Source organism: Pollicipes pollicipes, unplaced genomic scaffold (assembly GCF_011947565.3).
Source record: "Pollicipes pollicipes isolate AB1234 unplaced genomic scaffold, Ppol_2.1 Scaffold_2555;HRSCAF=2994_pilon_pilon_pilon, whole genome shotgun sequence".
NCBI lineage: Eukaryota > Metazoa > Arthropoda > Thecostraca > Pollicipedomorpha > Pollicipedidae > Pollicipes > Pollicipes pollicipes.
Window position 1 is genome coordinate 21,134,969 of NW_023596136.1, and position 14,130 is coordinate 21,149,098.

The 14,130-nt window shown below is 48.2% G+C and overlaps 1 long non-coding RNA gene across 1 annotated transcript; it reads left to right on the top strand.

Annotated features, from left to right (window-relative positions):
• The first annotated feature begins 11,869 nt into the window (after positions 1-11,869).
• LOC119112566 (uncharacterized) lies at positions 11,870-13,493 on the top strand. The gene is made up of 3 exons (XR_005095746.1): positions 11,870-11,965; positions 12,517-12,633; positions 12,990-13,493. It is a non-coding gene; the product is annotated as an uncharacterized LOC119112566 (long non-coding RNA).
• The last annotated feature ends 637 nt before the right edge of the window (positions 13,494-14,130 follow it).

A 14,130-nucleotide genomic window follows, 5' to 3' on the forward strand; every position in this document is an offset into this window, starting at 1 on the left:
AAGCCTACGTGCTGTCCGGCCGCCGCCCCACGCGCCCACGAGGCCCTGCTGCCTCACATCGATTGTGCAGAGCGCAGCTGGCGACGCGCGCCGTGGATGGCGCATGCGCCCATTGCCAGCGCAGCTGAGCGCAGTCATACAGCTGAATGCAGTCAAGGCTGCTAAAGAAGGCTACGCAGACGTGACGTCAGCACGGGACTAATATTTGGTAGCCCGTAGTATGGTTTTTGGTTGATACTACGCAAAAGTCGATACATATTAGCAACATGTTTACTGACGGAGATTTCATGAATTAACTGGGTAGCAAACCTGTTCAACATCTCAATTTAAATGTTACGTGAGTAGACACTGTACGTTTTGTGTTCAAAATCCTCCAACGGTAAACCAATACTACGATCTACTTCCAAAAATAAATCTTACTAAACAACGTTTTTCTAAGTTGTAGATTTACACAGAGCGTTTCTAGGCACTTCCAATCAGAGTTCTTCGGGATAAATCACTGGTGAATGGGTAAACCATCTGTCTGTCATTGCCATGCTGGGAACGCATTTCAGCAACAATTCTGGCGCTCTGTTGCAAAAAAAGTCATTTCCCAGCTGGAAATATTTCATTGAATGCGCTGGGTCGAAAAAATTCGGCTTTTGGACATCTTTATGCTTAAACCATCCCGCAAAGGACAGCATTTTCTCGCCGCCATAGCGTTGGTGTCACATGACTTAGTCCCATGATAACGTCACAGCGTCGCTACCCAGAATGCAGTAATGCCGGGGCTTCGATGCAGCCTCGGTGATGGCCGTGGGTGTGCGGGTGGAGGCGCGTGGCGTGGTCGATCCCTCGCCGCACTCGCGTACACACAGCATAGTCGTCCGTGTTATGAAACCAACCGAAGTGTGAGAAAAAAACGAGCTAGTCGGAGAGCCCCCATTTGTCGGAGTTTCTGAGGTTACATTATTGTGCTCTGTTAGTGTGAGCATGATCCATTGCGCGCGTAGGTATGCATGAGCTTTAACCAATGCAGTAGGTTCGATTGTGAACTACAAAACATCCTGGTTGATTATGAAATTTTTGAGCGCTGTTTCATTGCAGATGCAACTTAATATGATAAACTCAAAGCTAAAGGTGGCCACGTCCAACTGTGATTTCTAAAGAATATGCATAAAGAATATGCAGAGAAACGCACAATATGCAAAGAATGTACCATACCGTGTCATTGCAAAGCATCGAATAATCTAAACTTTGTTGTTTTGTATAGGCTCCTTGTCGTATTTTCCCTCCTAAATCTCAACTTTAAGCACCGAGAAATGTTTTCAAAATCAAAATGATCTTAAAGCTCTCAGTATGATGAATCACCAGTTGTTATCTGTGGGGCTTGGTCATACATGATCGAAGCCGCTTTCCTGCTCTTGCGTAGGACGTTTGAGGCTCTCGCTCGTAACGCCATCAGTCGGACAATATCCGAAGCTTACACTACAGCCTTCGACTGTCGCGGTCTGCATATGGGTTCTGATGTGCTAGCGCCAACAGATTAACTTGATGGCAGGGGCGTGACTTTATATGCTCCTGGGGTGCCTGAACTCCCCAGTGCCGCCTTCAACCCCCACGCCACCCCAGTGGTCCTCTGAGCCCCTCAAGACATGAGCGGAGGGAATATTGGGCCAAATACATACAGAGCAAGCATCTCAACTTTTGGTGTATGAGATAGTAGGTACTTCAACACACCACTTTTAGTGCCATGTTAATTTCGTACCAAATTAACCGTCGTATAATAAGTAAGTCATTCTGTATGTGCCTAATGTTTTCGTCATGCCAACTCTTTCAGATGTTAACCAGTCTGGCAATGTTTGATAACTTTTGCAAATGTTAACACCTGCGTTCAAATGAAGAACAATGAACTGCAATATGCGGCAGCTTGTAAAATTTTAGGGTTCCCCAGATAAAAGTCAGCGCATGCTTTCCCAAACAGTGGCAATTGCATTTGTCGCACAATGCTAGCTGTGGTGGTTAAGCAACGCGATCGGTGACAGCGGTAGTCATCAGTGATCACTCACTTAAGTTTACTTAGATGCTTTTCTGAAGGTGGTCTCGGCGTGCACTGATCCTCGACAGCACCAGCAAACATAGTTAAAAGACTGGATTCCGGTTGACCCCAGCGTTCATTACACTGAATAATTTGAGATGATGCATGAAACCGACGATGCATTTTTGAAGCTGTTCTTACCATGCAATAGATACCAAACATCGAGCAAAACATGAGCGTAGTGATTTCCAGTCAATTTGACCAGTGTCTGAAGCGTGTCGCTTGGCAAAGCTGAAGGCGACACGAGAAGCTGCACTGCCTACTGTCGAATATCAGACGGCTGCATGAACCAGGCATCCTATCTCACTAACAATGCGGCGTGTGGCAAGTCGTGCGATCGTGGCTAAAATTACCTACTTTGGCCAGATGGTGACCGATCGATGGCACACCAGCCTGACAGCCTTTTGAGCTGTAGTTTCTGCAGTTAAGGGGGTCTTCCCACACAACATCCTTCGAAAGCAGTTGGTTAAGCCTTTCGGTGTTGACAAGGCATTGGACTGAAACGAGAGTTGTCACTTTGGAAGTTCGGTTGGGTGGCTCAGCCGGTAAGGTCAGTCTAGCCTACCACAGTACCCGCTTTCTCCCCGGATTACGGCCACTTTGGGTTACGTCCCAGATGAAAAAGAGTGTGAGCACTTATCTCAACAAATTTGCCCGATAAAAGAACTATATACGGAAGAATGGCATCCCATTTCAAGTCCATCTAAAACTGCATCTTTGCGAGAAGCTAAGCATTGGGCGTAATCCACAGAAACGTCTTACCAAGCCGGTCCGATATAGTCACTTGAATTAGGTCTCACTTGTCATGCGTGGGAGGTGGTTCATGGAAGATGGAAAGTGGTGTTAACAGAGAGCCGCGAAGAGACGGTTCTGTGCGGGTCAGACCACGCCATGCCCGACGCACGCAAACTAGTGAAGAGTGTGCGCATGACGCGTTTTCCGGGTAGATGCCACGGGAATGCAGCATGCGCACTGCCAGGAAGTACCTGTAACTAGAAGTAAAACTGAACTTGCACGATCTCAACAGGCATGCCGATAACTAGAACAGAGTGGGTACAAGCTGTTGACCGGGCGCGTCACTGGAGTGGCCGCAGTAATAAATAGCGCGTTGGGCGCTTTCACACGTGTCGTTGAGGCGATCAGGTATGAAGCTGACAAAGGCAAGAGAGGCCTCGCGCTCGTGATGTTTCGACCTTCTGAGTTGGGAGCTTGCTGATGATATTCGATCTTCAGTTTGCAAAGAGTAACTGCGTAAGGGACGATATCAAGTAAGCAATAGTCACATTGAGAAATTTCGACGTTTTAAAGCTATGGTCCGTCCGTAAGCTATTTAAAGCTATGGTTCGACGTTTTAAAGTCATGGTCCGGCTTCTACGCAAAGACCAGTTAACACCACGCCCAACACCGTGCCAACTCTGGAACACACCACGCACAATACGGCGACTTCATTCTGCAACACTTTACTCGTGATACAATCAGGTGATAGATTACTGCCGAACCGTGCTTTAAACCGTGGCCGCTTTCACACCGCATTAATATTCGACCCACCGCTCAATGACTGCCAAGAAGGAAATTCTTATTCTGCAAATGCGGCGATTGAAGCTTCTATCTTCTGATCTCCAGTCGTGTGAGCGTAGCTGTGCTAAAAGATCCTTCTTTTCCGTGAGGGCGAGTACCCGGAGCACTGAGTGGGGCTCCCCGCCTGTAAAGCACCTTCTCGGTTGAAGAAATGTCAGGCAGACGCATATACATAAAAAGATCGAGCACGTGCGATGTTGTTTTACGACGACCCTGGCCGATCAGGCCATTAGAGAGATACATCATATCTCATAGGTCCTTTCCCTGGCGCGGAAGGCCTTCTGATACGCGCAATTCAACCTGGGCAAGAGCCCTCATTGACGCAATACCATCCCTGATCGCCGCTGGTGGTCAAATAGCTGGCACATGGATAATAATTGGATACACAGATAACTGGCACATAGATAATTGGCACACGGACTCAAGTTCGATTTAACGGGTCCACGCTGGAATTGGGTTAGAAGGATCACCGTTCGGTACTAACAGGGTCCTGACTGGAACAGGACCCTGCGATTGCCTCGGTATGATCCCTCATCACAAGTTTTCATGTTTCCCTTCATTGTCAAAGGGCCTGACCAACGCAAGAGGCCCTCTGTCAAGCGGGGTCCCGTCCCCGTCCCTGTCAGCAAATCGTTCCCTCACTGACTCGAAGCCCGTTGTTTGTACAGAATAACCTGTTAGACACTGGGTATCATTGAGCAATACGGGAGCCCCGGCCAACGTAAATCGTGGGCCCGGCATAGCCGCTGCTTAGGAAATGGGCGCCTAGACCTCAGGCCAACACAAAGCCGGCTTTTCGTTGTTGGTGATCTCCGGCCGAAATAGAGAAACGCTCTGTCCCAGGGGTCACAACGACACTGGCTCAAGAACATTCCAGCGCGTCGTTGGGTTACGTTGCAGGATCGAATGCACGGGCTAACAAGCTGAGCGTAACGAGTGGCTCACACACAACGTCGGTACGGTGGCAATTGGGCTATTCTAGCTATAGCAGAAAATGTCGCTAGGTGCAAGCAATTGGAGAGATTGATGTTGGCATGTGACAGACAGGCGAGAGAGCGACAGTAACAGGTAGCAGACAGGCAAGAGATCGGTGGTGGCAGGTAATAGACAGGCGAGAGATCGGCAGTAACAGGTAGCAGACAGGCAAGAGATCGGTGGTGGCGGGTAATAGACAGGCGAGAGATCGGCAGTAACAGGTAGCAGACAGGCAAGAGATCGGTGGTGGCAGGTAATAGACAGGCGAGAGATCGGCAGTAACAGGTAGCAGACAGACAAGAGATCGGCGGTGGCAGGTAACTGACAAGCGAGAGATCTGCAGTAAGAGGCAACAGACAGACAAGAGATCGGCGATGGCAGGTAGCAGACGGGCAAGAGATTGACGGTAATAAGCAACAGACAGCCGAGAGATTGGCGGTACCAGGTAACAGACAGGCGATAGATCGGCGGTAACAAGTAACAGACAGGCCAGAGATCAGCGGTGGCAAGCGACAGACAGGCAAGGGATTGGCAGTAACAGGAAACAGACAGGCAAGAGATTGGCGATAACAGGTAACAGAAAGGTGCGAGATCGGCAGTAACAAGTACAGACAGGTGAGAGATCGGCGGTGGCAGGCAACAGACAGGCGAGAGGTCGGCGGTGGCAGGCAACAGACAGGCAAGAGATTGGCGGTAACAGGTAACAGACAGCCAAGGGATTGGCGGCAAACAGACTGGTGAGAGATCGGCGGTGGCAGGCAACAGACAGGCGATGCGCTGGGAGCAAGAGCATATACAATGAGCGAATATTTACACTTAGCCGTCACAGTTATCTGTGGCTATTTTTTCTTGTTGAAGAGAGTGTCCCACCTATGAGGCATACTTCAAAAACCTGCATTGGTCAAACCTCAGGCCCACTTACGTCTAACAAGAGCACTGGGTCGTGGCACTGCAGCATCATCACGATACAATACGGTTATCTTTCAAGACCAAATTGCAGTGTCAACGCTTTGTACCCGTACTACACTTCCTCCTCGCAGTCGTGATCCGTCGTCATGAGAACGACCGTGCGCACCTCCGCTGTAGCGAATAAAAGAACTTTATGATTGGCCCAGCGGGCAACGGCCTGATACCGAGAAGCTGGTTGGTTGGAGTTTGAACCAGTGCGTCACATGGATCATGTGTAAACATTTTCACCCGCGGCCGAGTGGCGCTCGCGTGGCGGTTCCGCGGTCTACATCATAGGCGAAGGAACGTTTCAAAAAGTAGGGGGGGGGGGCAAGCTCAGGGTGCACTTCAGGAACTTTTTCTGGAAAGCGAGCCCGATGACCGGGGAGGGGGGGGGATAGAGATTCTTATCATTATTTATTCAAATGTCATGGCTGCTATGCTAGCTATGCATCTGGAGCTGTTTATCACTGGCGCACCATCTTGCCTATTCGGCCCATCTGTCATTTGGCAAATAAAGCAAACCAGCTTCTATGGATTATTCGTCCATTTTGACATTGTCCTTCCTGGGGAGACAAAATTCCACGAGCGGGTAGGTATTTTGGGCCATTAAGGAAGCATTTGCCTCCACAGTTTAGATAGCCAAAATACAACATGGATATAGGCTGGTGAGAATTTTGAAAGTGGGTGGATGGCTCACAGTGCGCCAGGTTTTTCATGCGCCTTCATTTCGCTGGCTGCTTTTCAAGAAATAAGACTTGTCACAGCATTTTGGGCGGAAACAAATTCGGGAGCTTGAACTGCTAGAAAAAAATGTGACAAAATCCATAAAACTAGATATTCTCTTTTAAGAATCAAGCCACATAATAAGACCCATCTGTCATATGTTCCTTATCTGGGTCCTGCTCCTGTCCGCCGTCGGTGGTCACTGCCCTGGTCTGGGTGTCTCCCGCATGACTGACGGTGAGCTGATCGTGTGACTACTGTGTTGCATACTTTTGGATCAGTGTTACTTCTACATGGTGTATGAAACGTGTGTTAAATACCTGCAACACTATTTTTCCCGAATTATCTTCCCTTATACCACACCATCGTAGAAAAATAGCCGCCGGGAAGCTGTCTGCCTTAGGTATGGATTGGCCCAACGGACATTTCATTGCCCATCATGCAACGTACGCGACCTGATCTGTTTTTGTGTGCAGGCAGGGGCGTAGCCAGAGCCTTGCCAAGAGGGAACACAGGGTTGACAAAAGCCTATCTTATGGTGAGCCCCCCCCCCCCCCCAAGTCCCCGGATATGGCCTACTTGTTAACAAGTGACACGGTTTTCTTCGTGTTATTGATATTTTTACCTCGTAACCAGAACAGAAACCAGGGGCTACCGTGAGCTTAATGCTGCTTGCATCTGGAGGTCAATAAGCTGCAGAAATCGGGCGTCGAATGACTGCACGGAAGAAATCACCGGCGCTCTTAATTTACAATGGTTAGCTGACTGTTTCTAAGCCGATAGAATTCAGAAGCGTTGTCGATTTTTTATCTGGGTGCTACAGACATTGAGGACATCGCAAAGGTAGATTATTGATCGATGTTTGATCCGAATTTAACGATGAAAATTTAATTGCAAATCGAGTGGTCAACAAGGTGTATTAACATGGCCGAGCCATGTTTGTCTGAAAATGTTCACCATTCAGTCAGAATCGATTAGTGATACATTTCATGTAGCGTGTTTTTTAACATGCTGGCTCACAAATTTAACATTTAGCCGTGGCCCACCGGTGGACGAAAATGATGACGCTTCTGAAATGATTACCTTTAAACACTTTAATCACCTAGTTATACAAATTATGTGGTGTTATTTTGAGCATGCGCACTCAAAAATTGAACGCAAGCTTCGCCTCCAGGCGTTGCAGTCTCCGTAGGACGCGCAGCGTCGGTCCAGCAGTTAATATTAAGTTGTGGGCAATGGGTGGACGAAAATGATGACGCTTCTGAGAAAGTATCCTTGGACGCTTCACGACATCAAATCTTGCATTTAGAAGGCAGTCTGAAGGTATATTTCACGCGGGCAATTTTTAGATTGATTAAAAGAACGGATTGGTCCCTAAGGCACCGCGAAGTGGGGCTGGAATCTGGTGGTTGAATTGGAAGAGTGAGGGTAAAATCTCTACTTTTCGTGTTTCCGCAGCTATTTATCTGCCCAGAAGACAGATTAACACGGCGCCCGCCGTCTGGTGGCACTTGCAGTGGCCGAAACTTATCGGTTTCACGGAAGTTGCAACCCAGACCATCCTTGTCCTTGCCCTCGAAGTTGCGGGCGGGCATGTTCAAGCCTTGTGATGTAATTTGTTTCCATAATACATTCTGAAAGAAATGAACGTTCTCAGGCAAACATGTCACGACCTCGCTCGTTTTTTTTTTTTAAATTCATTTCTACTTGTGCTTTTCAACAAGAATGGGAGTCCCAATCTACTCCACAATAATGAGACCCCTTATTCCCTTCCGGGCAAGGGGCCTCTTGAGTAGAACACCAGGGGTACATTACCGTTTCCGGTCAAGGGCTGAAGCGCCATTTCGTCCCATTGGCTATCATTCTGGTGGCACGGCGCGGGATCTCCTGGTCGATCTGGAGGTCATTAGAAGGATATATCATAGCACATAGTTCCCATTCCTGACGCGGGGGGCCATTTGACTCGCGCAGTTAGCCCCGGATCAGCACAGGGACCCTCACTGACGCAAGAACATCCCTGATCACCGCAGGCAGTCCGATAGTTTTGACAGCGGCTCCAGTTTGATGTTTTTTTGTGTTCCTCAGAGATATTGAGTTCTCCCCGACTGTAGATTGCAGGTGATGTAGATCGCAGATATTAACGTGGCTAGCCCATGTTCGTCTTATAATGCTCAAGATCTTGTCAGAGCTGATTACTGATGAGAAAACTACGCAATATGGTGTTGAACATGCGTGCTCGCAAGGCATAGCAATAACAGCCTCGACGCCCGGCGTCGCAGTCTCCAGGCCGTGCGGCGTCGGCCCTACGGCTGCACCACTAAGTGATGGCCAATGGGCAAACGAAAAAGATGACGCATCTTAAGAGATGGCTGGTGAACTAGTTAAATCGGCGTGCATGTTTAATGCAGTGCAAAAGTAAGCCAAATGCAACCTTAATCTGAAAAGTGGGGGGGGGGAGGGCAGCTAACATTGCTGCCCCCACCTCGAAAAGTGGGGGGGGGGACATGACCCGTGCTCCCTGTTCCTACGCCCATGGTCTACATGATGCGGGCGCTTGGAACGGTATGCAGGCACCGTCCTTTGCGTATGGCGCGGGCATCGCCTGTAAATGGCACCGAGGTTCAGCTGATTCGGAGAACTCCCGCTAGATGGCACGCGGCGGCCGCGCTGGCTCGGGAGGCCGAATCAGGTGTTCCAGGTGATATAGCAGGGTGGTGCGCGGGCGCGATGGCTCGTATCAGTCCGGCACACACCTTATAAAATCCGCGGATCTCGTCCTCCCGAGGCACTCCGCACCGTAGCCACTCTGGAGTAGGCTCCTGCGGACGAGCCAAAGAGGGCGGAACTTTGCGGCCTTTACGGTGGGGGGTGGGGGTGATTCCTTCCTGTGTTTGAAATGTCCGCGTACCGAAATTTTTCTTAGGTGAAGTGTGTGTTTTGATACCGATTTATTGCTCAGGCAAGTTCTTTGGCGAGCACCGGTGTCTGACAGAGTATATTGTTATGGAGATACCGCGTGGCTCCGCGTGCCTCGGTGCCAAGGGGCCTGCACCCTTTGGCCTCTGGCATGATCCAGTGTCCCGATCACGCAGCAGCCTGACGTCCCAGGTGGTGTAGTTTTGTTCATAACTTTGTGGAGCGCGTGAGCAGAGAAATTTTGTATCCCAAAGAAATGGTGCAAAACATGTTCTCCCTGATTTTGACCAAGTTTTTTCCCAAAGCTGGGAAGGGGCAGGCATTCTGTCCAGCTAAAAAGGAAAATACACACCCGTTCCCAAATTAAATACATCTGGGTCAGTAAAAGCCTAGGCGGGTATCACATGGTCCCAGAATCTTTCCTCTGGGTGAGAAAGATTGTACCTTAGCTGGAATGTAGATAAACTAATTATCATACCCCAGATGCTCCTATTTATATCGTGGCTTGCATGACATTTCAATCACAAACTTAGCATGACGTGGTCCAGAGGATGGTGCAACAGGTGCACAACATTTTAGGCATCTGCTTCCATCAGCCCTTATTGGGACTGACACATTTGTAATATAATTGTTGATATCAACAACTTTCCATCAGCTTCATGGCTTAAAACATAGAGTAGGTGCGAGCATATACTTAGGAAGGAAGCACTTACTTAGGAAGCCAGAAAATTGAAAAATTGCAAGCAGTCAATTTCTAATGGTCTTTAGCAATCACTGAGACCTGCTAGAGCATGGTGTTTTCTGTCATCTGCTACCAAAGATGGTCCTTTAGTGCCAGCTGTGAATGCAGTGCAAATTTACCTGGGTTATTTTGTTCTCACTACAAGCCGTGGTTTTAATATTTTTGCTCTCTCCTCCAAGAGCCAAAACCAGACTTCAGATACTGCGTGTGAGCTCCACATGGTTTTTGGAAGCATGGAGCCTGCGCCAGATGCAAATCAATCTAACCTTGAGACACAAAGATAACACCAAACACTGCTGACGCCTACTGTCTGCGTAGATCAACGCCCAACAAGCTTATATTACGTGAGCATTTCTGTGCTGCTTGCCGCTTAAGGCCCTCAATAATTAGAGTGCTTGAAATAGCGTGGTGTCAACTTCACCTTCTTTCCCTTTTTCTTTTCCATGTTAGACTTGGATCGTCTTGAGCAATAGCTGAAAACCCATGGAAAAGCGGCAACACCAAACATATCTGAAATGGCCTTGAGCACAACTGCGTGAACCAGGCGGTTTTCTTCTTCTTTTTTTGTTATACACAGCAAATATCCTTTAAGCAGCCTTGACCACCGACAATTCGAACGTAATCCCTTCCTGAACGGATGATCCTCCCACGGGAATGGATTTCTGCCGGCGCATGATTCGAATCAGCGGACCAGCGCGTGAAGTGTATACATGGGCCCGATAGTCCGGATCGAGGACGGATCCCGGCTCCATTCGAATCACAGCTGCCCATATAAACATGGTAACTGTCCATTAGAAATGTAAGTGAGAATGCTTTCTATATCCGGCCTCAAGATAATCGGACTCGCTGGCGTTGTGTAAGGAGTGCAGAGTCGCGACCCTAGTCGTGGTCGGCCCTCGCCCGACGCTACGCGGCATGCGCCAGTCTGTATACACCTTGGGGCCGCGGGGTGCTGGCGGGTGACCTGCGATCTCGCGGGGGCGCCCTGCAGAACGTTCTACTGCGCGCAGATCTAGTGCGTACGTGCATACGTATCGACGCAGCAGAAATGCGTTATGAAACACAGCAGTTAGGTTATCTGACAAGTGAACAACTCTCAGACCATCCACGAAGGGACAGCGAGGTATAAACCGTGCAACCGAACAGCGAGCACCGACGAACAGAAAACGTACGGCCTCACCTCAAGGATCAACTACGAAACAAACAAGTCGTTACAGTGCAGCGTTGCAGGCCGAAGTTGATCGGCGGCAGCAAACCGACGTGCTCTGCGTTCCAGAGCTGCGCCTTCCGCCAACGACCTTTTTGTTGCCGCACGTATATTCCGATATTCTGATTGACCCCCGACATGACGCCCGGCGTCTATCAGCTGATTCAGCTATCCGCGAATTGAAGTCTCAGAATCAGTGACGTCATGCCAACGTGTGGCAAAGATGACATGATAATCACCGCACAATTTTACACTAGTGGTGCGTTCGGTCCAGGGAAAATGATTCAGCTAATAATTATCTCTCAGATAATCATCAGCGGAGATTCTCCATTTACACTCCACCGGTCCGAAAATTATCCCCCAGGTTATTCTCCCACGCGCCATCCACAGTCAACGGTCACAGCAGTGCATAGCAAAAACAGATTATCCGCCTTGACCATCCTCTGAAAACTCTTCTGGATTCTCCCTCGCCACGGAAAATTATCTGGGATGATTTTCCGTGTCAGCAGTGCCGAATACCAATTCGGAAAATTTACTGACAACCCGGACAACTTTTCGAGATCATTTGCCGGCCGAACGCGCCCTAGGTTTCACCCAAGGTTAGTTTTCTAGTAGCCTTGGTTTCATCTACGCAGCCTTGACGTTGGTAGCTGGGGCCAGTGTCTTAGGTCCCAGTATTTGACCTAGCTGGACCCAACATGGTATTGGGCCGAGTAAATGTATAGGTAGTGTGCGCATCCTGGTGTGCCCTGCTATGAATGGGCGTCAAGTGGCGTCATTTGAAAAAGAAAGAAAGGTAAGGTTGGCGGAAGAAAGGTAAGGTGCAGAGTTGCGAAATTGGGATTTTGGTTTTGGTCTGACGACTCGAGCCAACACGGTATCATAACTCATGTCTCTCTTTTGGATAGGTGCTTGCTCTCATGGCGTGTGGGGAAGGGGAGAGGGTGTCTAGGGGAGGGTGTCGGGAGGATTACTAATATTATGTCTGAGTGCTTTGTGCTGATGTTTTACTTATTAACCATCAGCATCAGTGTCTGAAACTTGGATGATTCTTGGTGTTTTTAGCCCCAAGACCTTATAATCTCCACGAACATACATTGGAAAGAATGTTAAACATTGTATGTATTGAATATTCTGACGTTTGCAAGTTGGAGGTCGGTCGGTAATTTTTGGGTGATATCGAGTTCCCAGTTCTTTGACGAGTTGGGAACTGGGGACTTATGTCCAGTGACTTCCTGTGAGATTGAAATCATTACAAAGGGCATGGTACAGGCTGAATGTTCTCCCGACACTTCAAAGGACAAACTTATCTGGCAACACACAGCATGTTTTGCTCTGATCTCCCAGGGCCTGTGAGGAGATGCCCAGAGACAGATGCTTAAGGGGGAGGCATGAGAGGAAGGAGGTCTGCTGTCTGCTCAGCAAGAACAAGAAGCCATCAGTTCAACATGAGCCTCATCCAAAGTAAGTTTTTGGAAAGTGCAGAGTATTCTTTGGCTTCAGTGTTTGTGTTGGAATGAACACCATACTTTTGTGTTATTAAACATAGATTTCGGACAGCAAACAATTTTCATATGCAGAATAAATAAAGCAATTGTTCATGCCTGCACTGCACATTAATAGCACTCGTTTGTGCCTGTTAAAGAACGTTTATTGCATATCATGTACTTTTATTGCATGCCAGCAAGGCCTGTCTCATCTAACAGTTGTCTGTAAAGCAGTGGGGGAGCAATAAATATCAATGAAGTTTCATTGTATCTTCATCTAAGCAGCATGTACTACCGTATTGGCATCATCTAACTGAGCTTTTCCTCCGGCAGCAGTCCGCTCGGTTTGGGAGGCGGTGAAAAGTCAGCCATCAGCGTATCGGCGTCGTTCATCACACGCACCATCAAGTGACACCAAAGCCTGCAAAGACTGATGAAACAACGAGAGCTGCGGTAGAGGCGTCAGAAGGCAGCACATCAACGCAAAATAAGACGTTGACGGGCGCATCCTTCGAAAGTTGGCCAGCACCCGGCTGCACATCCGGCTGCGCTGGCTTAACCGCCAGAAGGACAGGGACGCGGCGCAGAGACGCCGTGACAAGCAGCTGTGCCAGCATGCCGCGAGTCGCTAATAATGTTAAGAAGTGTTCGTGCCGCTGCTTCGAATAGCAACACCGATTAGGCTTTTTGGTTAGTGCCCGTGTTTGTGCTGTGTAGAATAAGGACACCGCCCCAAGAGCTGATGCCTGCTAGCGTGCACTTGTATACTTGTATATACTATGATACTGTGATACTTGTGTGCGAGTGTTTGTTTAACGTGAGTGTTTGAGTGTATGGTAGCCCTTGGTTCTTGTGTATAATAAGGTTGCTGAAAACTGTCTCAGTTGGTGGTCTAGTCTTTTATTGCGTGTTGCTGAGAAGGACTCTGGGTCCTCGCCACAAATTGTTATGATTACTCTTGAGTGTCTTTACCATAGTTAAGATATTAAATGTGTGGCCGAGTGCTCTGTATGTCATTTTGTGTACGGTGTGCGGCCCCTTGTTTGCCAGCACAATAATACACTTTTGCCTTACACTCATTGTGTTGCAAACGACAATTTTTCCTTTTAAAAATGTTCGAAAATCTTCATTTCAAACCGGAAATAATCGGAGAAGTAGCTATTTATGACGCAAGTTTAGGGTTGTCATAATTCTGTCCTGTGCACTGCAGGGTTTCTGAGGTGAAAAATTTCGTATCGACTGGCAATTTTTCTTATTCAGCACTAGAATGATCCGATATGAGGTTAAGGCGATGTCATGAAAATCGTAAGTGTTCTAAAAACTGCGACAGGACTAGCTTATTTCACGCTGTGTTGACAATGTGTGTTTTCATATTGACCTTGCACCTACATCTTGGCTGTACTTACCCAAAAAGTTGCAAGTCTTAATATACATTTCTTATGCGTTATAGGCAAAATGGACGTAAATAAATGTT